Raw genomic sequence first — 24,406 nt, 5'->3', positions numbered from 1 at the left:
TGTTACTTAAAGCTGGTTATGTCTTTTAATTCACAATAATTTTATTAGCTTTGTACTGCTTTTACACTAATTACTCATGTAATGGACCCAAAAGTTTTAATTTTGGAATATGAGCTCCCTACTTCCAAAAAACAAAAACAAAATTTAAAAAACCCCATACACAACAAGGGAAGGGATCATGTAAGTAAGACTAGGCAGAATGAAGGGGGGAAAAATTACATTTTAAATGAAATCAGTGTGGACAATCACTTCAGACAATGCAGTGCAGATAAATGTACCACCTTCTCCATAATTGATATGTTTTTGGTATGGCTTTGGACAAGGCTCATTCAACAAACACATGATAGGTATTTGCTATAGTCAAGGCATCACAGGTAATAACAAACTGAGAAAAACAGAGCTTGTTTCCAAATTTAGAAGTTTGGACAGGTGCCTGTTGTTCTAATTCATTTTGCTAGAACCAAGAAAGGCTGAACTTAACAGCAGAAAATTTACTGAAATTTTTCAGGTTCTCAAAATTAGAATGTAAAAAGCTCATTTTATTCAAATTAAAATTTTCTCTTTTTTTTTGGTCATTATTTTGATGACAGAAATAATTATATTTTAGGACATTTGGATTTCCTACAGAAGATAATACTGGATCAAAAAGACAGGCAACATCCTTGTTAAAAATAAGCATCATCAAAACCAAAACAGAAGTCTAAGGATTTCTCAGTCTGTGCATGGTTACTTAAAGGTAATGTGTGATTCAACTGGGATGTTACTTGAAAGTCTCCAGCCAATAGCACAGAGGAGCACATGCTTGTAAATCAACAATTAGAAACAAATTGTAAGGGGGAGTTTGGTGGGGGGACATCGTGTCAGAAAGGAAACAAGATAAATCTGAAGAGTTAAATCTAAAGGAAAATAAAGATTCAGGAAAATCTTGGTTTCCAAAAGTTAAAGATTTTTTTTTTTAACATTTTGTTAAAACCGTCTCTGATTTGCCTTCACTACCCCTCCTCAGCTTGTCCATCCTGGCAATTTTCAGGTCCAGTTCCTGGTCCATGACCTAAGATACCTCATGAGACTTTCTATGAAGATGGGGGATGAACTTTGGCTAGAGTAAGTATGGCTGTTACATGGAAACCCTAAATTTGATGCTTTTTCTTCCAACTAGAAAAATGAGAAGGAATTAAGAGTAATGGAAAGTTAAAGAAATAAAATTTTGTTTAATGGCGAATGAAGGTACAACTTTCTCAGTTACCCCCGAGTTGCCCACAGAAACTTGAATTACTGATGCTACCACTCATACAGGTGAGACTCATACAGATGAGAATTCTGACAGATGGAAAAACTTCCTCTCCTTCATTCTCTCATGGTCCTTTTGCTTTTTAGTGTCTCTGGAGATGCTGCTACCTGTCTGTCTAGTCTCCACAAGCAAGGAAGTTTTACCAGACTATCATTGTTCATTCTTGACTATTTGCCATGGGACTAGTAACCTGAAGATTACATTTTCAAGTATTTCTGGGGTTTCTAGCAAGACTAAACTCCAAGTGTGTTTGAGATCCATTCTCGCTGTTGAGTACTTGCTGGGCACTGTACTAAGCAAATGTAATACATTATTCCATCTAATCCTCAAAGCAATTTCGGAGTTGTTTTCTTTTTATCTCCATTGTATAGATTAGAAAACTGAGGTTTAAAGGGATGGATAATTTATCTGATTGAGGTTATACAATTTATGGTACTGTAATTCAAACTCAGGACTCTCTGTCATCTGCTAACTGCTCTGTTGTATTATTACGTGTGTTTGGGAAATCTTTCCAAGTAACATTTCTTTTCTTCCCTTTCTACTTCTTTCACTGTTTTCCTTATGGATTTCTTTCCTACACTTGTGTTCCACCATGGTGTTTAACCAGGTAAAGGTAATTTTATTGTCAAACTGTTTTACTTTCATCATACAGGACAATGACTGTTGAAAGAAAAGAGAATTTTCATATGATTTAAAACTGATTTTATTTATATTCTTATCATAAGAAAAGTTAAGAAGTTGTCTCAGAGTATATGACTTTGGGAAATAAATAAATAGAACAAACTTCATTATTTAAACTTATTTTTGTAATAAACCATAGCACAGTGGAATAAACTGGATGCACAGAAATGGTTTTGTTTTGTTTTCCACTCATTTCTATTTGGGAAAACCTGAGATCCAAGGATTTAAAGCTCCTTCAAGCTCAAGGCACAAACAATCCATTGCAGAACGAGGTCTCAAATCTTTTGATTCCAACTTCAGAGATTAAAGCCAATTTAGTTAGACATCTAAAAATGTTCTCCTCCTTTGTTCACTAGAGTCTGTCCTTCTGATCCTGTCCTACATAGGGAGAAAATGTGGAAATGTCTTAATAATGAAGTAAACATTTGTGACTTGAAGGTTCAAAACTGTCATTGAGATCATTCTTTAACTATTTCATTCAGCACAAAACTTGCTTCATAAGTTTAAAGGATGAAATAATAGGTTAAATGTACACACATTAATGAAGGCTCTTTGAATGACACTAAAACATACGCGCTATTTGAATATCTCAGCATAACGAGCATGCTAGAATTCTACCAAACTTAACAATAAATCTTTCCTCTTCTTCTAAATTCTTAACATGAATTAGAATGATTGTTTCTGTCTCTGCTGTTTTAGAAAAACGCTGTAGTTGTTGTTTCGGTTGAGTGCTCTAGTTCTAAAAGAACAATTTACATTTCTAACTCAAATTTACAAAATGATGTATAAAATGACATATAGGAAGAAAAGAATTTCAGTTTTGACATCTTTCTTTAATCACAGGCTGTTAAATGAACCTATTTATAAGAATGTTTAATCAACTGAGTTTCTTGAGGTTTAAAAAAATGCCACATCCTTGGGAGATACCCAGTTAGAACAAAAGAAAAATTTCTGCCTACTCTTTTGGTTGGACCCATATCAATACTTTAAAAGCTTTTTGCTGCTTTGAAACACAGGATTGGTTTCCTGACAGTGATTTATGTGCTAATATCCCCAGCATATTGCCTCTTTTTCATAATCATAAACCTGTTCAAGTTTGGATATTAGAGGTAAACATGCCAATATAAAACATACTGACCCTAAAAGAGGTGTTCCCATCACCTGCGAGCACATCATAGATAATAGCAAATGAGCAGAAGTGAAAAATGGAAGGGAAAACAAAATCTTTTAGCCCATGAAGGACTTCTTTGGGCGGAAACATTTTAAATTTATCTTCTTGGGCTAAGTGGATTAAATGCATGGGTACTTGAAGTATATTAGTAATTGGGTGCTTCACACAGGCCAAGTAACTTGGCACCCTTTGCAACAGATAAAATTTTGACAATTCTTAAAGGAGAGGTTGAGACCAAGGCAGAGAGGGAGGACCCAGGGAGGCAGAATTAGCTGTTTCGTGTATTATAGCCAGGAAGTTACTTCTGTCTCAGCAATTGCATGCCCCTTTCCAGGAAGCTCTTGAATATAAAAGGACCCACCTTTCTTGAAAAACCATTTAGTCACCACATGTTGTTATTCAAGAATGGCCCATGGGATTCTCATTAACCACCACCCTGACCTTATATGATTTATCAACATCTTCCTGCCAACCCTATCCAAGATCCTGCTCAAGATGAGTTTTGGTAAGTGCAGTGTCATCTGTCTTACTGCACTCCAGAGCCTGGGTCAGCTTCCGATTGGCCCTGCTGTAACTTGGCTCACGATGGTGACTCATACTGCCACAGAATCTTCTCACTTCCACCTCCCCTTGACTCCACTGGAAAGTGTGAATGGGTACATTAGGTGAGCCATTTTCAATACATTTGAAGGCAAAGCCTTAGAGTACGATACTAAAAATGACAATTTGGCATCAATATACGTTCTTTTTTTTAAAGAGTAGAGAACCACTACCTTATATATTTTTTAAACTATGTACTTCCAATACAACTTCTCGATCAATTGCTCTAATATCAATGGTTTAAATGCTATTAACATTAGATATCAACTTTATTTGACCATTTACAGGAATTTTATGAAAATCCCCTAATCATGTAAAACATAAAGAGAAATAGATTTAAATTTTTTTTCTCCAATAGGAAAATCCATAAAAGTTTTCATAGGAACTTCCAATTCAATGTAACCTAAAGAGAACTTTCTTCCCCTCAAACTCTTGCTAAAAACAAAACAAAACAAACTAATTTTCCATTTTATATCCCTTATTTTGTTAAGATCATCCTTCCATTAACCAAATCCAGAAACAGGAACTTCACCCTAGGTTTATCCTTTTGGTTAACTTCCAGAGTCAAAAACTTAACACCTTCTCACTGTCTTAAACATCGTTCTTCTTGGTCCACTCCTCCCTCATTCCTCTCACTTGGATAATTATATTACTCACTTTAATTATCTTTCTTCTTCTGTTTATCCATCTCTAGACCATCCTCAATACCACCCCCAGGATGATCTTCCGAACACAGAGAGGTGACTGGTCATCTACAAATGGGAATGCAATTTTAAAAACTTAGAGAATATAATCTAGACTCCTCCATAACATACCAGATTCTTCTTAGTTTAAACTTTACAGAAATGCTCTGTCTCACCTGGCTCAACATGCCATTTTTCCTTTCTCTGTGACTTAGTGTTGCCAGACCGCATCAGACTCACACCTTTACACCTGACATTCCTTTAGTCTGTCACGCCTGCTGCTGACAGTCACCCAAGTGCCTCTTTCTCCTGTCAGTCTTGACTTCTTCTTGCGTTTGATATGTAACATTATTACAACACATTACATCCTAATTTTTGGTCAGCATGTCTATCTCCATTCTATTTGGTCCTAGAAGGTAGAAACTTGTTCCCTCACCCTCATATTTGTATCCTGAGTAATGTATATAGTTCTTGAACAGAGTAGATGCATAGCACATATTTGGTAGAATAAACAAATTTGCCAAATAATCTCTCCTAAAAATGTGAGGCTAGAAAAACATTTTATAGCTTTCCCAAAATTTGATTAAGATTAAATAATTCCTCATTCAAAACCGCATCATGAACCCTAGCTCTTAAAACACTTTGGTCTTGGTGAGAGACAAACTGCATAGACGCTGACATCACCAAGCTGTCTGCCAATGTTGATAACCAGTAATAAGGGAATTGCTTCCCACTGGTTGTCAGACAAATATCAAATGAATCCTGTCTCTTAGAATGCAGAAATCCTAAATTCAGATGTTTATACTTCTGTGACACCCAAGTTGTAATAGAGATGTACGCTTTATTTTCCTAAGGCGTTAAGTGAGTGATAAGATACTCATCTCTATTTTCCCCTGTGGGGAACAGGACAAGCTATGTGTCAATTTCATAAACATAGACTTTGGCTGCAGTGGGTGAATGGAGAACTTACTGATTACATAACGTAGAGTTTGGTGGTTACTAAGGATGCAGAAGCAAGCAATACTGTATGCATCCTTATGTTAGTTTTGCCAACAAATACGAAACTTGAATTTCTTTTATTTGAAATATCAAATTTTACAAACATAAATAATACAAACATAAAGTGACAATGTCAATCTACCTTGACTTGAAAATTCCTCACTTGACTAATTGCTGCTTTTTCCAGTTGTTATTTTTAAGCTGTTATTTTTCAGTTCCTGATAAGCTGAATCTATGCATATATAGGAGAAATACTGAAATAATTTATTCTTGGGTCTTCCCTGATCCAGAAAATACTTTGAAAAAATTTCTTACATACGTCTCAATGTAAGAACTAATGCTAAAGTTACTTTCAAAAAGCTTAAAGATATCCCATGTCACATATATGTGCATAAATTGTATTTATATGTGTATACACATAAACGTAATTACAACCAAGATTAAAATACTATGATGGGTGCTTGGGAAGTAGTACAGATACAATTAAACTGGCTAATAAATTTTTACAAAAGCTTTCAGAGTTTAAGCATAAGTGCTGGTTTAAGTGTAGTGGTGTGAGAAAATGATTCTCCCAAACCAGTCTCATTTAGTTTTCTGTGTTTAGAGATCCCCCTTCCTTGTCTGGGCACTGCATCTCCAACTACACTCAACATCACACATCTCCAGCCAAGCGTTTTGAGTCGACAAATTAAAAGGAAACATATATACTTCCTATCCAATAGTTCTTTGGAGTGACATGAGGTATGATGGAGTGAGTCTGATGGAAGGATAAGAAAGTCTGGCAAGTGGGAGGGAATCCGTGGACAGCGTACCATGTTCTCAAAACAGACAGAAGTAAGACTTCCCTGTTCCTTGCTTCTTCTATCTTGGAGAAAAAGGGTGAAAGGGGAGGAGAAGGAGAATCAGGAGAGGGGACAGGCAGCTCCTCGTACCTTTCCACCTGAAGTGTTCTTTCCCCCCGTAGGCCCAAGAAAAGGGAGGGAAGAAGCTTTGAGTTTTATTGAAGTTTTGACTATTACTTTGCGGGAACACAGCAGTTACTGGAATGGATCTCTTGGGTGATTGGAGAGACTAATGTGACTGGAGGCCTTTATAAAAGCAGACAATGACAGAAAAATATGTGGTCTCTGCTTGAGACTTCATCCAGAAAAGGAGACAATTAAGCTTAACTGGAAGGGTTTGCAGGGACAGTGGAAGAAAAAAATACGTTTGCTTCAGTGTTACATCTGTGAGCCCTACTTTTGTCTGGTAGCCGCTTTGTATACCGCTGCAACTAGGAAGAAGGGAGTTTTGTTTTTACCCTCGTTTATACAAATTCATCGCATGTGGAGCAAACTAGACTTAATTTACATATAAGAATAATTCTAAGCATTAGTTTTAAATAGCAACAGTTTGCTATTATACATAAGATATACTAATAAGGTACTTTTTATTCTTCTAAATCTTCAGTGAGGTAAATTTTAAGACAGGTACATTTTGAAATCTGTGTTTCAGTTTATATTTACAATGCATTTTTAAATGCAACATTTTGTCTCTGTCTAAGATGTTTATGTGTGTGGAATATGGGAATTTGGGAGTAATTTCCATTAAAATTGTATTATATTCATCTATAATTTACACAGCTGTTATGAAGCTCAAATAAGATGTTAATGCACATTATAAGCATTTGACAACTTTAAAAAAGTTAGACTTTATAAATACTATTATTATTACATAAGTACTAACAATTACTCTATATTCATGACACAAAATACTTTTAATTTTTTTGTTTTGTGCATTAGGATATTGATATAAAGTTGTAAAAGCATCAATATTGTAGTGTATTATCCCAGTTTTGAATTTTAAAACTCACTTGACTCTGGCTTTTGTACTTGGATAAGTATAGGGATTGAAATTTGACCACATCATACAAGACCAGTATTCTTACTATACTGCTTGGTATTTTATATTTGAACACTTTACAATAATTTTAAATGGCCTATTAAAAAAGCAGTAATACATATTTCAGTATATGACAAACCAATAGCACATATAGTAAGATATAGTGGGTGTATTATATGAATAAAAGTGCAAAAAGTCAGTCTTGATGAAAATCATCTTTTCCCTTTCCCAGAACTAGCCAGTTTTAAATGATGGGACATATATTCATAAACAGTTTATTTTGTACAATATAATCATTCTTAACCCACTATTCTGTGGTCTACCCTCTATTTTATTTTATGTTTACTGTGCATTTATTACAATCTGCTCTTTGTGTCATTTCATTTCAATATACCTCATTCTTTTTAATCCCTGCATAATACTCCATTTTACAGATTTATAATAACTTATTAGATCTCTCTCCAACTTCTTGATATTAACATTGTTTTTAATATTTAGAGAAATTTTCAGATATTTATATCTTTGTATCTTTTAGTTTTAAATCTGCTGGGTATATCCCAAAAGTGAGCTTGCTGATATGTTGATTTGCAATAAGAATACTTCCAAGTTGCTTTTTAAAAATAGACATGTCCCATTAATAATAGGTGATAATATTCATCCTGCCCTGGCTTCACTAACATAAGATTTTGCAAAATATTTTATCCTATATCATTTTGGCAGTTTAGAAATGGGACATTTTTGTTGTTTTGTAGTATATTTCTTTTTGGTGAATGAGCCTGAAAATTGATTTTTAAATTTATTTCCATTTTGTTTTTACTTTTTGTGAAATTCTTGTTCATATAATTTGCCTTCTTTTTAAGTGAGATATTGGTTTTTATCTCATTTATTAGTAAAAGCAGTTTAATATTTAGATTAGTCTTGTGACTCTGGCTTTCCTTTTATGTAGTCAGAGGTTCTCAACATTGTAAAGCTATAAGTAACTCCTATATTAGGTTAGTTAGTTTTTTTTTTCTTTTTTACTGGAATACGTTCATATTCAAAATATCTTTTTTTATTACATGAAATGATGAGACTAGAAGAACAGAGAGAATCCTACTAGGTAATTAAAACAGAATGCTGCAATGTGAAAATTGACAGAGCAAGTGATTAGGATACAAAGTCCAAGAGTAGACTATATTTATGTCATAATTTGTGATAAATAAATATCACTGAAGAGAAAGAACAGGTAAATACCCAAATGTACAGGAGAAGTGGAATATTAATAAAGGGAATAATGCAAAATTGGGGAGAGAGCTAAGGAAAAAATGTGGAGCCTATGGCTGGGTGTGGTCCATAGTCCACAGCAGAACATTTGATGGAAGACCCTTCTCCAGTGACTAAACTGCAAAGCTATACATACAGCTAGTGACTTCGGCCCACCACTGAACAGTAGAAAATACATCTCTGTTTTTCACTTTTAGTTTCAATATCTTCCCCAGTACTTTCGGGTCCCAATTACTAAACTGGGCTAGTAATTCTTAAGCTGGTCAGCTGATGGCAGTAGATACAACCCAACTGGCAGCATGTGTCTGCTGCTAGATATTTCTTTTAGACAGTACGGTACAAAGCCATCCACACATCATAGGGATCACACTGTCGGACAGTACTAATTTGTTTTATCTCTGTTAGTAAAATCTTGACTGATAATAAATTAGTTTCTCAGTGTTGAGTGCAATGAGTGAGAGCTTGTCTCGGGTTTACTTGGAATTTCCAAAGTTGTCAATACAGACACATACCTATAACTTCTGACACTGACCATGAAAACATGGTAACCACAATCAAACAGAAAAATGTACAAGGTATATCAATATACAGTGACTAAGTTGTCTAGCAAAGGATTGGATTTGTATATTTTAAAACGTAAATTCTACAAACGCATTTTGTCCTTGCAACTGAAACAATGTCATCATCTGGCCAAAGAAATAGATGAGCTTATATCAGTCAATTAATTAGTGCTTAAAAAGTACTAGCAGTGTTCTCAGGACTATGTTAGAAGCCAAAGGAGATTTAAAAGCAGATTTCAAACAAGGAGTTTGTTTACAACAAACTGAAAGTTAGTGGGAGAGAAGAGATTACATCTGAGAGGCATCATGATTTTGGTGCGAAGAGGGTGGACTTGAGTCCAAATGCCTGGGTTTGAATCCTGGCTCTGCCACTCCTACACGGTGTAATGTTTAATATGTTATTTAATTTCTCTGTGCCCCAGTAGTCGCATCTGTAAAAGGGAATCATAATAGTATCTACCTTAATAAGCTCATTGTTTCATTGTTTGGGTATGAAATGTTTTAAATTTTGTAACAAGCACCTAGCCCATTGTAGCCTAAATTAGTAAATAAATAAATATGAAATAATTAGAAAATAATGAGTGCTAAGTGGTGAGATACGGGCAGTGTACATTACTAGCAATAACACAAACAGTAACGGTAATATTAACCACCATCTATTTAAGGCTGATTTTGTATGTTGCACTGTACTAAAGACTGTATAAGCATTACCTGATTAACTTCTCGTGAGAATTCAGTGAGAGAGGTATCTTTATCTTACATTTAAGAAAATAAGCCTTAGAGAGTTAAAGTAATTTAACTGGAAGGCTAAGATTTAAACTATGGTTTTCCTTATTTTGGGACGCAAGTAATCCTTTATTCCCCCCTTCCTCCCTTCCGTTCTCCCTCCATTGCTCTCTCCCTTCTTTCCTTCCTCCTTTACTTCTTTCTTTTCTTAATATACACTTGTTGAGTGCCAGCTTAATGCCACAGGTATAATTCAAGGCACTGGAGACATCACAAAGACAGGTAAATTTAATAAGGCTGAAACTGAAGACTAGATTATAGTTCCCCAAAAGACAACATAAGGAAATAACTGAAAGCTCACAAAAAGAGAGACATATTTCTGTGAACACAATTTCAAGCTATGATTCAGGTGTGCCAAATGGTAACTTTGTTTTATTAGAAGTGTTCCCATTCAACTTTTTTGGGAGAAAATACACTCTTCCTTAGTCAGTCCATATAAACTCAGTCAATTTGAAATGAGAAAAAAGAGTTTAGCATTCTTGCTCAATCCTGCATCTTCCCAGGGACATTTTCCTTCCACATACTGTACATATCATCACATCCGAAAGAGTGGGAAACTCCCAGCAGTGCTGTTGGAGGCTTTCCCATTGGCTTGTGCTGAGAGACCTCCCATCCGACTCATTCTCCAATCCCAACAAGGCATTTCTTTCCAGGTCCACCAGCAATGACCGTCATATCCTTGACACTCTCCACCAAGGAGCATGGAGGAGGCTTGTGGGTTGGTTGCTACTCATGTCCAATCAGAGCAAGTAGGAACCCTCTTGACATTGCCTAAGGCACTTCCTACCATGCAAGACACGTCTCCCCTGAGCATCTGTGGGACCAATCCACCCCTCAGGTGCACATACACTCTGGAGCTAATGCTAGGTGGGGCAAGACTCAAGCCCCTTCAATGCCTCTCACATCCTGCCTCTTTTCCCTTCTCTCTAATCCACAAAAATCTTTACCACGTTTGGGTGCCTGGGGATATCACAAACTGATCCATCACTTATTCATCTCTGCCTATATTAATACCAAGAACTTGGCTCTTGCTATAATGATCTAGCCTCTTGCAACTTAAAGAGCTAAAGAATTTGCCAAAGGCTTGATTTTTTACTTTGGTACAAAAGCTGAACACTGATTGTTTCTATCTTCATTTCAGTCACAATGATCACAATTAAGAGAGGGCACTATGCCCAAGCTTGAACTTTTTCTGCTTCTCTTTTTCTCTTTTTCCTTTACTCTTTTTTTTTTTTTTAACCTCTCTCCTATATAGCATCCTCACTCAAAGATCTTTGTTTTGATCACAGGGAGAACTTAGGCAGTACTTAGATGCCGTCTAAAATCTTTCACTACAAAAAGGCTCCTAGTATAAAGAATTGATAAACTTTAATAGGATTCGTAGTCACTTTCAAGATTGACAAATCTTGGGGACATACTTACAGTGAATTCCTTGTGGGTTTTGCCTGCTATTTCTCACATTTCTTATCCTAATTCTGTAAAACATGTCCTGCAGAGTTTGCTTGCTTAGTCACTGAGTGGGAAAGAGAGGTCGGTCACAGAATGAGACATAGTGTTCCGACCTCTAGGCCTGAAAAAATAGAGGAGAAAAGGATCAAAGCTTTTTTTATGAAGAAAATTTCCATTATCTCACGTTTTTCCTGTCCCTTTGCATCATATTGCTTCCATGTTCTCTGGAATTGGGCACCAGTAAATTAAATATTTTCACCCAATTTACAATCTTGCCATCTGAAGATGCTCTTAGCAATAATGTTTTTTCTTGCGTATACAAATGTACTAAAAAAGATAAATGTAAAGTGTATAAAAAAGGTTTCTTTAATGAACTGAATCACTGCCAACTTGTCCAGAGTCTATAGAAATGCACCTTTCCTTTGCTGCATTTAATGACTGATTTTCTAGGTTAATTTAACAGTAAGAAGTAAACTGCGAGAAAGATTAGTATAGGATCACATTTGAATTCAAATGTTAGAATTAGATTTGAGTCTCTCACCCCCCATCAATTACTTTACCCAGATCCTGCTGTGCTGCTTCAGCTCTAAATTCTCCATTTACTTCAGAATCCTACAGAGCTCAAACTAAGTATTAAAATTCTTGTTCAGTCATTAAGAATCTCACTGTAGTGGAAAACATAAGAGGTTAAGGCTTGGGTTGCCCTTTCTTACAGCTGATGGTAGTCTAATGGTGGAGTAGTCAGCTCACTGCAGTTTGTTATTTCAAAGCTATTAATGCTACCCACACCTATAATGAAAAAGCCAAGAATTTTTTACTTATTTGAGGTTATATGTAAGTGCCTTGGGAAGAGTAACTGATTAGTGTGTTCATCAGAAACAGAATATCTATAATTTTCTTAAATATCCTCTCTTCAAACTGTCAAAATGCTGCCAGAACACATAGGAACAGAATGTAGTATTAATTTTAGAGCAACTTCATAAAGGAATGGTGATTTAGCCATGACTCTTTGCAGAATTATCACTGAAATATTCTATAAATGTAATAGGGCAGAATAACTTAAAATATATAATTTCTGAAAATGCAATTACCCACAGGAAAAGGTGCACAGGAGACCATCTGTATATGTTGCTGCTTCTAGGATATGGTAGCAAGTCCACAGATCTATGGGGCGTAGCTTCTTATTTGTCTATGTGGCTTTATTTTAGCAACCCTATTGTTTAACTCACTTAACCCAAAAAATTTAGAGGCAAAGCCTTATAACACATCATGGTCAGAGTATATACATGCAAAAATGCTCTTTGAAAAGTATAATTTCGAAATTTCTAATGGGAAAGAAACCATAGATTTTCTATTACTTTATTCATTATTTCTTTTAACATGTTTATTGAGCCCCTAATTTGTTCCACTGATTCTGAATAAGATGACATGGTGTAATTTTGATGTATGCAGACTAATTTGGTAATGGAATGATCAATGAAAAGTTTGTAGGTAAGGTGAAACTTGACTTTTGTAATTTTCCCAACTTCCTTGAACTTCCCTGCCTTTATCTGGAGACACGGAAAGAGACAGAGAGCATTCTACCAGAGCTGTAGAAATCGATACTATTTTTTCTTTGGAAAATAATGAACCCTGACCTAAGGGAGCCTGCTCTGTTTTATCTTGAAATCTTTTATTGCCTTTTCTATAGATTCCAGAAAGTTCTGCAGACTGACTACTTTGGAATTCAGGGAAATAGTTAACTTATACATATCATTTCCCAATCAATTCTGTGAAACTCTGCACTATTATACTTTGCTTATTGCAGGCATATATTTTGAATCAAAAGTAAAAGTAAAGAAAGATTTTCATAATTGGCAGTGAAAATCTAAATAAATACAGCGAGAAGACTTTCCAGGAGAAGCTCCCCAGAGGAGATGAATGTCAAGTTTGTCATTAACAGATGAGGAGGATTTACACACAGGGAGAAGAAAAGGGAGGCTGCAGAATGGCCTGTGAATCAGCACGGCAGTAGCAACGTCTAACTCCTCACATGTGCTCCTCTGGACCTCATACCTACTTCTGGAAGAGCAGCTATCTTATTTTATTCATGTTTATTTTACATGTTTGTTTTCCTCTTCCAGTTTAGAGGGAGAGAAGCCCACAAGGAAGAAATCATGCTCTACTTATCTTCAAAAACAAATATGTAAATGAATACGTGAACAGATGATTGCATGAGTGTGATTAATTTGCTAAAGAGAGAAGAAAGATCTGTCTTGACAAGCATTTATGGTGATGACTTCTTTGAAACAAAATTGGCTTAGGTGAGAGTTGCAGATTTAAGCCAACTCGGAGATAGATTTTGTTCAGCAGGGTGCTTAGTAAGGACAGCCCTTGGGACTAATACTTGTGAAAGGGAGGGAGTGAAGCAGAAGTGGGCAGAAGGAGAAGTCAAGGATGCTACTCCAATCATGGTCTCAGCCAGCCCTCTGGGGAGCTCTGGAGCCAGAATGGCTTTTTATAGCTATAGGCTGAGCTGATCAGGACTTTCTGTGCATGCACTGATGAGTCCTGGGTTGTAGAGTACCCTGGGAAGGGGCATGGCTTTGTGAAAACTGGCGCTTTGCCTCTGAAGGCTCTGGCAAAGCTGTCTACTGTCATCATTCCTTGCAGCTGCGGCAGCTAGTCCTTTACTGATGGAGATCTGGGTGGTGCATTGCACTGTCCACTGCAGTGGGATGGGACTAGATCACTTGCAAGACTTTTGCAAGCCAGAAAGAATGGTTTAGAGTAAATAAAATTGTATATGGTGAACATGTTTCCTTTTCTTTTTAAAGCCAATAATACCATGAAGTTCATTCTGTTAGTAGCACACAGGCTGCATAGGACTGGGTGGAGAGATCGAAGACAGGGGAGCAGTTTAGGAAGCTGTTTGAGTGATTCTATCATGAGGCAATGAGACGCTGACAAACCAATGCCACAGGATGATCATGGATTGAACCTGGTGCCTGAATGGACTGAGGAATTACAGAGGCTGCTCCAGCAACTTCTGAGTCTCTTTGTGCCAGATAGTCTGTCTATATTTTGCATTTAATATACTCAATAAAATAGGCATAATTATAATTTTATTCCAAAGCAGAATAAACAGATACTGTGAGATGTCTGAGGAATTGGCCAAACCCTTCCTTTCTGGCAAAGGAGGAACATCAATTCTGTCTAACTCTAAAGACTGTACATTTCTGCACTTTGTCACATATGTTTTCTGTCAAGGTGGTAAGACATAGCATACACTTCATCTTTAAGTGTAGGTTGGTTACAGAATGATACGGAAACACTACTGTGAAAGGCAGTGAAAGGGGAATAAGCTGATTTGAAATAGTGTGGAACAAGGATTTCTAAAAAGAAACAAAAGTTTTTCAGATTATAGAGTAAGACTGATAAGAGCACCCAACTTACCCACCTACTATGTGCTGGCACTGTGCTTTAAAGAGCGCATGCTTTAGTCTTCATGAGAACCCTGTAGGGCAGACATCATTATAATCTTCATTTTACAGATGAGAAAGCTGGTTTTTAGAGAATTCAAATAAACTATTTAAGGTCAAATAACTAGTTAATGATGAAGCTAGATCTTTAAGCCAAGATTTCTTGACTTCAAAGCCCATGATCTTTATTAACAACCATCATACTGTCTTGTTAAAAACTGCCACCTCATCAGTGGGGATCTTTTTATTGTTACTTCATTTAAACCAAATGCTAATCTACAGCCTCACCTCTTGAATATTCATCAATAACTTTGATAATCTCAAAATGTGCCTCCGAAATGTGTAGGGGAAGCCTCCCTTGCTTGTTTTTAACTGCTGGTGGTTTGCCGGAAGTCCTAGGTGTTCCTTGGCTTGTAGTTGCCTCACTCCAACCTTCTGTCTTCACATGTGTCTTCTTCTTCAAATGGCCATCTTCTTGTGCAGACACCAGTGATACTGCATTGGAGACCCACTCTACTCCAGCATGACTTCATCTTACCTTATTACAACCGCAACAACCCTATGTCCAAACAAGATTACATTCCGAGGTACTGGGGAGGAGGAATGCAACGTCTATTTTTTGAAGGCACACAATGCAACTCCTAAGGCTTGCATGCATGAAATCAACCTGTGTGGCCAAAATTACTTTATGTTTCTTGCCATGTGTATAAGAAATGTAGATAAAACTTTGCTAGGCATATTCCAAGTGTAACATTCTCTTTAACTATTTGATCTATCTGAACAGATTAGATTTTGATAGACAGCAAATTAGTCCTGGTGGGCTAGAAACTAATACTGTTGCTTCTCTTTGTATGAAATTCCAGCTGATATTATTGTGGGGAGCTAACAACTTTACTGATACTACTTACGATTTTGTTATTCCCAGTGGGTTGCATTTTGTTTTTGCTCATTTAGATACATTCCCTCTGGAACACAGAGTCGAAACTCGTAGGGTAGGCTTGGGGAATTTGTTCCTCTAATGTGCTTTATTCTAATTATATTTTTTATTACCCATATTGTAAATGAGATAGACTGAAGAGTTTCTCAGGCTAATTCTTTTCTTTCAGCTTTTGTAATTTGGATTACTCTCCTTCCACATGCATCTCATTGTAAGAATGTGTTAGATAGAGATATCAAAGAATCTTAATATTTGATTTGCTCCTAGAAATATGAAAGACAAGGTCTAATGCTTATTAAATTGGACTGAGGGCAGACAGCCATCAAGTCAGATGCTATGATCCACAGTTTGTATTTAGATGCCATTAAACCATGTGCAAATTATGCGATTACTTCATATATCTGTAACATGGAAATAATACCTCTTAATTGCCAAATGTAATTATCTGCTTCTAGGTCTTAACCCTATTTACCTTTTTGTACATTTTATGACTTCTTCCTTCTTTAAATTATTTTTTTCTTTTGGTATCCACCACACATGTATTTTACTTCATACATTAATGCTCCTTCTTATTCTTAGCCTTCTCTTCTATCTTCTTTTCTCCAATTTTTCACCATGCTTTTGTATTTATTCCAAAATACTATCCCTTTTATCCTTGTCATGTGGTATGTACTGCAAAGTTGCTACACATCTATATACTAGTGTTGCTCACTCCTATTTCCCTGGCTTTGCTATCACCAAGTCTTCAACCTTAGTTGCCTCCTGGATATACCCCAGATGTTTACAGGTATTTTTGAGTATAAGATACAACAAATTCATTATCTTTTCTACAAAAGTGGTTTGGTAGTAAACTAGATCTCATTTCGTCCTCAACTGACACCTTTTTAAAATAGTTTCGCAATTCCTCCCTTAAAACACAGTGTTCTTCTCCACTTTTAGATTCTGGGCTTGGATAATGGGATGACTTGCTTTGACAAATGGAATATTAAAAGCAAGGGCTTTTGTAGCAGGTAGGGACTGAAATGTGCCTGTGCAGTTGACATGTTCTTTTGTACCTCTGCTATTGCCACAAGAGTACCATGCCTTGGCTAGCCTGCAGGTTCAAGGAGGTCATGTGAATCATGCAGCAGAGCTCCTTGGCCAATCCACAGTCCTATGTTTGAAATAGAACTACTCAGGTGAGCCCAATCAAACTCAGTGGGTCCACTGATGTGTGTGTGAACCCAACCAACAAAAGTAGAGGCACTCCAGTCAATATGAAAGATGTGTGAGAAGTAAATTCTTCTTTTGGTATGTCATTGATTTTGTGGTTGTTATATCAAAAGTTATCCAATACCAAATTAGTACTTGAAGTGGAGTGCTGATAAAACAAAAAACTAAAATATGGGGCATTGATTTTAGGCTTGAGTGACAAGTGACAAGGAAGCTGATATAGGAGGCTTAGAAAATGTTAACCCATATGATACAGTCATAAAATATTTTTAAAAACTGTCACTGGAAGGCTGACATTGGATTTAATTAATTTGTGGATTCCAGGCAGAGTGTAGAATGAGTGATCTAGCTTCATTTAGATGGATTTAATAAGGTAATAAAAGAGAGATGAGCTCAGAAAGTAACTATCTAGTTAGTAAACAGAATAAAGAGAAAACAGAGAGCTTCCCAAATGTGCTGGTGTGTAAATCCCTTTCTTCTGCCTCTCTAATCCTGCCAGACAGTTAAATATTATCAAATTAAGATACAGCTTTGGGGCAAAGATAAAATCAAGTGTCTTTAAGATGTAGCTTAGGGGTGTAGACCAAATTAAGGAATAGCCCCCCTGTGCTTTCCTCTTGTGCTTTAAGATGTTTGAAAGAATTAAGGTGACGCCTAGAATATCCTCACAGGGAGGAAAGGCCTCAGGAGAGCCTGGTCCCACAGATTCCTGCTGTGCCAATGGTACTCAAAGCACCCAAAGGTCTGTGGCTTTTATAAAATTTAATTTATGGTAATAGAGTATATAATGAAACCCCCAAAATTTGTTACTTTTGTAAATGAAGTTGACTATAATCAAGCACATGAAACCCTCAGGGATTTGGATTTGGGGGAACATGGCTAAAACACCACCACCAAGGCTAAAAGGGATTGAGGCTGTTTAATACCCAAAATAACTTCTGGTCCCCAATTTTGCAGGCAGAAATTGGGCTACGAAAGCTACTTAGCTGTCACAGAGTGCATCTTTTCTAACAACCTCTTTAGAACTGGATAATGATGATGAAAAAAGTTTTGAGATTAAAGTGCTGGGGAGGTACGGACTGAGAGCCACGCCCGGGAAGCAGAACTAGGACCTGACCCAGGACCATCTGTTACCTCCGGATTAGGGGCCATGGCCCAACTTGCATGGCAGGACTGTTGCGTTACCGTGGAAAAGAGATTTCTGTGTGCTTCCCTTTCTTCCCCTTTTCAAATGTGAGTGCTTACGGGAGATCTCTTGTCCACATACTGTAATTGACTTGTTTATCACTCTCTTTCTCTCCCTCTTTGTTTACATTCATAGGTCTCTAGATCAAGAGGATACATATCTAGACTTGATATAAATCACCAGGTCCCAGACTTTGAGCCTGATACTATGATTAGGTAAGACTTTTGAGGGGTTTTGGACGGAGTCGGGGTGAGCCTTATTTTGCTTAAGGGAGAAATTTGTGTTATGGCCAGAAGGGACTCTCTGGCTTGGAATTATATTCAGCATGAATCCTAAGGAAAGTTAGACCACCTTACTGAGCCCCCACGATGCTAAGCACTATGACATGCATTGTCTCCAGTTACATTCTCTGTTGCAGATGCAGATGCAAAGAGAATGTTTATTTTTTATTTTAAATGCCTGTTATTGCTTATTTAGAACAACAAATGGATTTGTGAAACTTATCTTATTATTTCAGAGTGTTTCCATTGTTTTGGAAAATTTCTGATGATTTTGTTCTATCCACACCAACCTTAACGATAGAATCAGTTGCATGAATCATATTTTAATTATATTTAAAAATGTATTCAGAAGGTTTTAAAAATTATTAAAACAAACATGTTTGAACTTAGCTCTGCTTATAGAGGGATGGAGATAAACACTAAATTGCTCTTTCTTAACTAGAAATTCTTGACTAGGCACACCTTACTGGAGACTTGAAGATTTTATTTTTATAACTGTGTTTGACAGGACCAAAGTGATATAAATTCAAGAATAATCAACATGAAGTAATGATCCAAATTTGAAGTCATTCTTTTCTGCTCTTGAAATATCAAACTAAAAATGTGCTGGAAGACAGATGGGAGAGGAGTTTCCTCCATGTCTCTCCTGCAGTCTCCGTGTTCCAGGGTAGCAACTGTGGTCCCCAAGTCTCCTGCCTCATAACTGTCAGATATTCTATTTCCCTGAATACCTCAGAGCTGTGCGGCACAGAACCTGAAGGGAAGCTCAGTCCCATCTCTCAGTCTCGAGCTTGCCTGGGAGGTCTTGTTCTGACCTCTCAGGAAGGCCATGCATCTTAAAAGGTGAATTTCTGTGCTACCACTTAGTGGCAAGAAAGCTCCCTCCCTGTCTGGCTCCATGAAAAATTTGCCTCTATGGATTTATTACCTCCTGCTTTCAAAATTGGTCCAGGGCACAAAACATAAAATCATAAAATTCCGTTTCAACCTAGATGGAAATTTCTGGCATGTAATCAGATGTATAATAGCAAATATTAAAAACCGAACAAAGTGGAAATCTTACAAGATGAGATACATATGAGGTTTATATGTGAGCACTATTTCTATGCTAATCGACCTCAGTAACTGTTTGTTAAATGACTACATTTTTCTCCTTTCCTTATTTCCTTTCTGAAGCTTGGACAGTTTAGCTGGTACAATTTATTATCCAAAACTCTGAATTTTTCACAGATATTAACTTGGAGGTTTTGAAATTGAGACCAGGTGGTTGAATCCAGGGCCTTACATTTGGGATACTGGATTCCCCTAGGGGAGCAGTCTGTCAAAAAAAAAAAAAAAAGCCTTTCTGTGACGCACAGATAAGTCCAGATTCTCGTGCCAAGACTTGAGGGCAGTGAGGCTCTCTGCATGAACTAATCTAAAGTTTTAACTGTGTTGAGCAGAAAATGGTGAAAAAGTAAATGCACAGTTTTCATGTCGTTATTACTGAGAGGAAGGCATTACTGTTTGGAGATTCCTTCTGGTTTCATTCTGCTCTAGGAATACAAGATCAGGACTATTTCTTCACCAGCTTAAGGTAAAGCAGTGTGGAAATACTGTTCTGGTAAGCAGGGTCTTCCTATGGGAGAAGTTTTCTAAGGTAACAGGATTTATTTATCCTTCAGTCACCAAAGTTACACTGGACAAAATTTGTCTCCACTATCTGCTTTTGCACATATGCTGTTAAACCTCCTCAAATCCGTGTTTTGGGACCATTTACTTCCCTTTTCTAATATCTCCAGATTTTTCAACTCATTTTGCCTCTATTTACAAAAAATTATTTTTTGACCACAGTATTGTGGAATATTTGTTTTCTGAAAACTGGAGTAGGCACTGTATTGTGGCTTTAGGGTTTTGCATCATCGCTCAGACCCTTAGTGGCTCTGACTGAATTCCCAAGCACAGTTGATGCACACGTTCTCAGGGCACCCATGTCCCCAGTCTGTTGCTCCAGCCCAAAAGAGAGTCTGTCCACCATAATGAGTTTGATGTCACAACAGCTAGATTTTGACGCCATCCAATCAGCCAGTTACATCATGAAATGACAGTCCTACAGTCACTACACACTCCTAGAGCATCTAACAGTAGAAAAAATAAATAAGTTTTGATCATACATTATTATTGTGAAAGTATCACTTTGGCGACTCATATTAAGTACTTATCGTCTATTTTCATTCCATAGCTTAAAAATTTTAAAAATTAAGTTTTCTATAATGCCATCTGCAGCAACATGGATGGGCCTAGAGATTATTATATTAAGTGAAGTTAAGTCAGTCAGAGAAAGAAAAATATCATATGATATCATTTTACATGGAATCTAAAAACAATGATACAAGTGAACTTATTTATAGACCAGAAGTAGACTCACAGGCGTAGAAAAAGAAACAAAGGATACCAAAGGGGAAGTAAGGGAGAGATAAATTAGGAGTTGGGGATTAACAGATACACATTACTTATATTAAACAGATAAACAACAAGGTCCTACTGTATAGCACAGGGAACTACATTCGATATCTTGTAATAAACCATAATGGAACAGAATATGAAAAAGAATCTATCTATCTATGTATATGAGTATGTATCACTGAATCACTTTGCTGTGCACTTGAAACTAACACAACATTCTAAATCAACTATATTTCAATTAAAAAAGTTTCCCATTCCTGTGCACTACATTAAATTCCTCAGCATTTTATGTAGAATTACAACCCTGCTCTTGAAACAACCTCATTTTTCTACAGAAAGCCTGTGCTCTGAGCTTATTTATTTATGATTTCACATCTCGTCAGAATTGCTGCGTCTCCTGATATTTATGATGCTTCCTCCTGCTCCTTCTTCATCAATACGAGGTCTTACTTCCTCCGTGAAGAAATCATGAAGCTGTCCTAAGTGACTGAAGCTCTTCCTGATCTCACCTATTCAGGTTTCAATGTGTGATGTGTGGGATACATTCTTTTTCTATGTGTATGTCATGAATCCTGGAAGACTGAGATTAATTTTTTTACTTTTGTTCAATGAAAAATGCCTCCCCCAAATTAATCTCTATGTATGCATAATCAAGTGTCTTACTGATTTGGGGATTTTTTTTTTTTTTTAAGAAAAGACTCATGTAAATCAATCTCTCAATTAGTTGCACTGACGATTTCTGATAAAATAATTAGCTAGCACTTCTTGGCCCAGCATAATTCTCCTAAGTAGCTTACTGGTTAGTCTCTCAGCTTGTGTCCTCCTTTGTCACCATGTGTGTTGGCATTATTAACAAAAATTCAAATTATTGTTCTGAGCAAAGTGAGGAAATAGATTCTACACTCAGGACCTTAAGGTAATCTGAAGTCAATGAGCAGAAGAAATAACTTGATTTGCTCAGAGTTTGAGTTTTCCTAAAATTGGTTTCTTGGCAAAGAAATCTTAATAGTGGAAATAATGGCAGTTAAGAAAATAACTCATCAATTTTGTTCTCTCCTCTGAAAGACAGATAGCTCTTTATGGAAAATTATCTTTCCTTACTTGAAGTGATGGTTATAGTGTGACACAAATATATCTGTTCATTTTCTGAAATGCTCCCAAATGGAATCTCTTTTCATGAACTAATTCTACCAAATTAGAATTTAGATTCACAAAGCTGTTGTGTCCCACAATTTTTTCTAAGTTTAAATTTTGGGCTGTTGCTTAAGCTTCTATTTTTCAAAGACAATGGAAAAGAAAGATGCATTTATAGTAAATTATTATTTTTTGAATTTGTTCTATTAATTCTGAAAAGAAGAAATCTGAAAGTCAAAATTAAACAGTCATTTCAGAGTGAAACAGAATTAAAAAGTCATTGTTCTGAGTTCTGTCTTTAGAAGAAAGAATGCTTTTCTGAGAAGCCTACATACAAGAAGTATTCTCTGCTCTTTAAATAAGAACTGATTAGAAAATGGTTTGACTAGGAACACAGATGGGGAGGTGCAGATGTAGCTGGTGTTCCCTGAGCTAACACAGCTGACATTCTTATCCTGAAAACCCACCTTCCTAAGCATGTAGGCCATGAAGATCTACATTCTGAGAAAGAAATGATGGCCCATGCTACAAACAATTTAACTGTTACGTTTTACAAATATCCATATCAAAAACAGTCTACACCTATGTACTTGGATCATTCAGTATGATCTTATGATCAAAAATGCATTATGTATATTAAAACATTCCTCAGAAAAATTTACTGGCATGCTATCAATCCAATGAGAAAAGAGAACAGAATGAATCTAAGTACAAAATGCATAAATAACTCAAAAACCCAGTAATATTTTATAACAAAGTAAACATTCAACTATTTATTTCACATCTTCCATACTAGAATGTGGGCATACTAGAATGTCTGACCCTTTCATTATTATATTCCCAGCACTAAATCAGTGTCTGGCTTACAATAGCCACTCAAGAATATTTGTTCAATGAATAAATGAATATTGAACTATTGTGGAGGTAACCAGACATATTGTGCCTCATAAAAGATGGTACAAGTCCATTACATACTAGGTTTCTATGAATTATAGTGAGTATATTATGTAGAATCAAAATAGTTCACTCATATGATAATATTTAAATAGGTTTTACGTATAGTATTAGAAAACGAGTTTAACCTAAATCTGCAAACTAGGTTCTATACAATGATTACAAGATTATTTTATTTATTTCTCCCTTTTCTTCTTTTTCCACCTAAATTTATTAATTTGGACTTTGAGGAACATCCAAACTAATTTAAAATTTATTCACTGTACTTTTACCAAGTTTACCAAGTTGATCTGAGTGAAAGAAAACACTTTTCTTTAAATTAACCTTAAACCATCTACTGTATTGTCTTAGCTTCAAGCTAAGAAACTCTCAGCTTAAGGAAACATGCCCATAAAATCATATTTTTGACGTAGTAGTTATTGCTGTTCTAATGTAAAATAAAGTAAAAAGAAATAGATTCTTTCACGTATCACATAAGATCAATTCAACGTACATAGATACCACTCTGGAAGACTCTCCTTTACCTTACTTCATGTATCCTGAAATAATTCATACAGAGCTCACAGTAGCTGCCATTTGCCTACACTATTATTTATAATAAAGCTAAGAGGTAATCATCATTTGACCCATTTCACACAGAGGGGAGGATAAGTAGCTTGCTAAATACTATAGAGCCAATTAGTGAAGGACTAGGATTCAGTCCTGGGTCTGGTTGCTTTCAAAGCTCAGACTCAGACGCTATCCACTGATTCACTGATTTTCCCTTGATTTCAAGTCATGGATTCAATTCTCGATAAATACCACTGATATCCACTTTGCAAGAAAGTACTAGCATAATAGTTCTTTTGATAAGAAAGTATTAATCTTAATGCCTTGGAAATGGAGATTAACCATAAATACTGATTTCTTGGCACAGTCTTCCACTCAGTTATGTCCTCTCAAAAAGACTACATTTCCTAAGGGAAAATAAACAACCCGCGTAATACAAAGACATCAAGAAAACTTAGGTTGAATAAATAATAATCTTGGGTCAACAACCTGCCCGTTTTAATAATTTTTTTCTTATTGAGTAAATGAAATGTATATATAATTGTATAATTCAAAATGTGAGAGGTCAGTATTCATAGATATGCTGTTTAAGACATTACTAAATTTAGAATATTGAGAGGAATGGTTGCTTTGATTAAAGAATGAAAGCATCTTTGGTATATAGTTGGTTCATGCTTCTGTTGCTAAATACAAACTTACCACTAGGACAGTTCATTAAGAGAAGCCACAAGAAAGGCAGAACAGCCAGTTGACAGCTAGAGCCCTGAACCTGCAGTCTGTGCTTTCAAACCTTTGCTTTGCCTCTGCCAGCGTCATGACTGTGGGTGAGTTACTCTGACTTCTCTGTGTCCTGGTTTTCTCCTCTGTAAAAATGGCCATTATA

At 36.2% G+C, this 24,406-nt stretch overlaps 1 long non-coding RNA gene across 4 annotated transcripts in view; it reads right to left on the bottom strand.

The window, feature by feature from the left end:
* The window catches only part of LOC106729909, a 327,331-nt gene that overhangs the window by 128,604 nt on the left and 174,321 nt on the right, over positions 1-24,406 (bottom strand). For 2 of the 4 annotated variants that reach the window (XR_004314882.1, XR_004314880.1), the window contains 2 exons: positions 4,401-4,495; positions 2,130-2,350 (listed from right to left, as the gene is read on the bottom strand). The exons of the other annotated variants lie outside the window; for them this stretch is intronic. This is a non-coding gene — a long non-coding RNA (uncharacterized LOC106729909). Of the gene's footprint in view, positions 1-2,129; positions 2,351-4,400; positions 4,496-24,406 lie in introns of those variants that run through there. 4 annotated transcript variants of the gene reach the window in all.

The sequence above is a fragment of the Camelus ferus genome, chromosome 24 (assembly GCF_009834535.1).
Source record: "Camelus ferus isolate YT-003-E chromosome 24, BCGSAC_Cfer_1.0, whole genome shotgun sequence".
Taxonomy (NCBI): domain Eukaryota; kingdom Metazoa; phylum Chordata; class Mammalia; order Artiodactyla; family Camelidae; genus Camelus; species Camelus ferus.
This window is presented reverse-complemented; position numbering and strand designations above follow the sequence as displayed.